Source organism: Nicotiana tomentosiformis, chromosome 4 (assembly GCF_000390325.3).
Source record: "Nicotiana tomentosiformis chromosome 4, ASM39032v3, whole genome shotgun sequence".
Classification (NCBI taxonomy): domain Eukaryota; kingdom Viridiplantae; phylum Streptophyta; class Magnoliopsida; order Solanales; family Solanaceae; genus Nicotiana; species Nicotiana tomentosiformis.
In genome coordinates this window covers 84,640,333-84,644,662 of record NC_090815.1, presented here as the reverse complement: position 1 = coordinate 84,644,662, position 4,330 = coordinate 84,640,333, and positions in this window count along the sequence as shown.

Sequence of the window (4,330 nt, the reverse complement as noted above, 5' to 3'; positions counted from 1 at the left end):
GCCAAGCCCCATTTTTAAAGAGCACACTGCCCAGCCCCGTCTTTCGCACACTTCCCAGTCCCGTCTTTCGCACCTGCGGTCAGGTAGCCGCACCTGCGATCCGCTTCTGCGCCTGCTTCCGCTTCTACGAGGCACTTTCCGCTTCTGTGCTTGCGCGGATGCGGCCAAAAGCTCCGCACCTGCGGTCCTTCACCTGGACAGCCTGCTCCGCTTTTGCGACTCTAATGTCGCTTCTGCGCCCTCCACACCTGCGGTCAAAACCTCGCAGGTGCGGGTACACCAGATATCAGCTGCCTCAAGGCCCTCAACTCTTCTTCAAATTCCAAATTTGATCCGTTAGCCATCCGAAATCTACCTGAAACCCTCGGGACCTCAACCAATTATACCAACACGTCCCAAAACACATTACGAACTTAGTCGAGTCTTTAAATCACATCCAACAATATCGAAACTACGAATCACCCTCCAATTCAAACTCAATGAACTTTAGAACTTCAAACTTTTACATTCGATGCCGAAACCCATCAAATCACGCCCGATTGACCTTAATTTTTGCACACAAGTCACATTCGACATTACGGACCTACTCCAACTCCCGGAATCGGAATCCGACCCTGATATAAAAAATTCCACTCCCTGTAAAACTCTCCAAAACTTTTACCAAATGACCCCGAAATGACCTACGGACCTCCAAATCCACTTTCGGACGCGCTCCTAGTACCGAAATCACCATACGGAGCTATTCCTAGACTCGGAATCCCAAACGTATATTGATAACATTGAAATGCACTTCAACTCAAATTAATGAAATTCTTCCAAATAGGCGCCGAAACGCTTCCGGGTCATCCAAAACTCGATCTGAACATACGCCCAAGTCTAAAATCATCATACGAACCTGTTGGAACCTTTAAATCCCGATTTCGAGGTCATTTACTCAAAAATCACACCTTAGTCACTCTTTCCAACTTAAAGCTTCCAAAATGAGAATTTTCTTTCCAAATCAAACTCCGCACTTCCCGAAATTAAATTTCGACTACGTGTACAAGTCGTAATACCTAAAGTGAAGCTTCTCAGGACCTCAAACTGCCGAACGACGCGTTAGAACTCAAAACGACCGATCGAGTCATTACAATACATTATTATTTAGTACAATACGATTATTTATACTTTAAATCTTTCATTACTAAACCATTACTCAAGCGACCTCATCAAATATAAAAAGCTTGGACCACCAAATGTGGTACCACGGAATATGATCCAATGGCTTGGCTCCCTCTATCTTAACAAAATATTTCGAATTTAAGAAAAGATTCTTAATAGAATGCGCTTCCTTATAAATAAGCTTATCCGGTATGAATAAGATTAGTAAAAATTACACGGGGTGCCCTATTTAGTCGCCCCCATTTAACCTATACCCACTTTTTAAAAATATTTTTAACTTGTACCCACTTTTTAAACAACTTCGGGCCTCTTTCTCCTCCTCCTTCGTTTTTTGAATGCTGAACCTTGAGATATTGTTATGCGTTCTAGCCTGATAATTCATATATATCAGCTTGTCCCATTATGTTCAGTTTGGTCTTATTCATAATAATTTAACCTCTTAGATATTTTAGCTTTACAGGCATATTGATTTTTTGTTCTAATTTATCTGTAGTAACTTGTTTTCATGTCGAAAATATTTTTCATTCTTTAATCTTTGAAATGAACAGCATCAATCGCTGCTAATCATGATCTATTAAATTTATTATTGTTTAGTACTATTTCGTTTTTGTATAATATGTTCTTTTGTTGAATTCTTTTTTTGAAATATTATCTTTCTCATTTCCGTGTGCATACTTGAAGTTCAGCAATTACAAAACAAAGTTCAGCTCCTATAATGCTGAAGTTCAGCAATTACAAAATAAATTTCAGCTCCTAGAATGCTGAAGTTCAGCAATTACAAAATAAAAACTTCAGCCAAAACATGTTGTAGTTTTATGAGCTGAAGTTTGCCATTGCACTATGAACTGAAGTTTGCGTGATTGCCTTTGCAAGTCAGGCCAAACTTCAGGCAAAAATATCTAAAGTTTTGCTACACTTAAGGCAAAACATTCTGAAATTCAAACTTCAAACATAAATTTTTACTACTTCAGGCCCGTATGTCTGAAGTTACCCGAAAAGTGAGTACGGTTGCAATTTTTTTTGCAAAGCGGGTATAAGTTAAATGTTGACCCAAAAACTGTGTATAGATGCAAATGCCCCATATTATTAGTTGAGCAAGTGAATTTTGACAAATGGTTAAAACAAAATAAAATAAAAACATGGGCCAAATCAGATAGTTGGGTGGTAAAGATATGGGCCGACCCAGCCCATTTTGATTTCTGGAACCCCCAAAATAATCTCAACTGTGAAGATGTTTTGATATGCATATTCATAAATGTGTGTGCGCGCACGCGCGCGCGAGAGAGAGAGAGCTCCATCCCCACAAAAAACTAATCAAAACAATCTATTATACGCTACTTACAAGCACAAGTAATTTGAGTCTAAAAGAATAAATTTTTCTATATGGAGGAATAAAAAGGATGATTAACCTGTCATTTGAACTTTGAACTTGCTGCTATGAAGGAGAATGCAGTTCTCTTTGTATTTGTAAAAAATATTAAATATTCGTTGCTTTTGGGAGATATTAGGATACTAGCGGACAAAATAAAAAATTTTAAAAGACCATGAATTAGGGCTTCAATCAATAAAAAAAGTTTTGACTTTTAAATTTAATACTTTTGAGTTCCTTTTTAAACCTTTTGAGTAATTATCAAACTGATTTTTGAGAATTTGGGTATTATATGAAGGACTTATTCAACAAATTTTGTTTTAATTTAAAAAAGTCTCTAGAGCTTAATCCTCACTATAAAACGCGTCTCGAACGCCCGGACGTACACCCCAAATTGTTGGACGTATGCCTCTTGAGACTTTCGCCCCACACCATCGCTCCGAAAATGCCTTTTAAAACAGTAGTCAAAATGATCAGATTATTCTACTAAAAATGATAATCTATTGAACAAATAAGGACTAATATTTAATACTCCTTTCAAGAATGCAATTTTTTGTTTTTGAAGAGTGGAACTCATCATAAACCCCAACTTCACACATTGTTGGGATGTATCTCATTTTAGCCATTCAATGTATATTCGTATCTCATGCGGATTAATATAGGGCAAAATAGAAGTTTAATTTATCATAATTCCAATGAGACATCTAATATCATTACATGATTGTAAATATTGATTTTTTATTTTTATTTTTAGTTGGACTACCACATATTCTTTTCCATTTCCTTTTCTTTTAGCAATGAAATCCCTTTTACCGTAGATCTAAAAATTTGCGCCATGTCCAATTCTTTTTCTTTATTTTCTTGAATACCGATTGCATAATCTAATGTTTAGCTATAACTAGTGAGACATTTCTTCACTTTCAGGTAAAAGTTAAGATTAAAGAAAAATACGAAAAGATCCTATCTACAGTTTTGAGAACTTCTTGATCCTTAAATCCAATTCATATTAGATTATTTTTTAAAAAAGAATTTGATGCAGTTAGCGAGAGTCGTGGTAGTTCAGTTTTAGAAAAACAGGACATTTATTCTTTTCTTGGCAAATATACTTAGGTTTGGTTGGTACTTGGTCGTGTTGTCGGGTGTCTGTCCTTGCAATGTTGAATAGAAAATGTTATATCACTCGTTTTTTTAAAATCAAGGGGTAAAGTAGGAGTTAGCATGGCTCGTATTTAAGGTTATGGAGTAAAGTAGGAGTTAGCTTTTTCATCCGTTGTCCAATTACTGAAATGGAATATTACTACCGAAATTGCATTGTACAAGAGTCCTAATTTGAGTCGCATAAGATTCATTAAAAAGGAAAATGATCTCTATTAGAGTTTTTATTTTTATTTTATCTCTAATTAAGGGTGAAGTAAATATATTCTAAAATTTCTTTTAAGTTTCTGCCATATCTATCTATTTAACTACTTTACCAAATAACCAAAAGAAATCAATGATGAACATTTTTCCCAGTAAGTATTTGAGGGAGTTAAACCAAAAATTATATGTGAGGAAATAATGGCAAGTCACATCCAATAAGATGTTCCGATGACCTTTATATGGGACCCACACAGAAATAAAAATGTGAAGTCCATCAGGCAAGTAGTTAGCTTAAAGTAGCTCTTGTCAGCACAAGTACTTAGCTTCCTAAGTGTTCACTACTCCACACAAAAGAGGAAAAAAGAAAAAGAAAACACACATAAAATAGAAAGGAAAATTTCTCTTGAAGAAATGGTTTGATTCTTCAGGTATTAAAAGTGG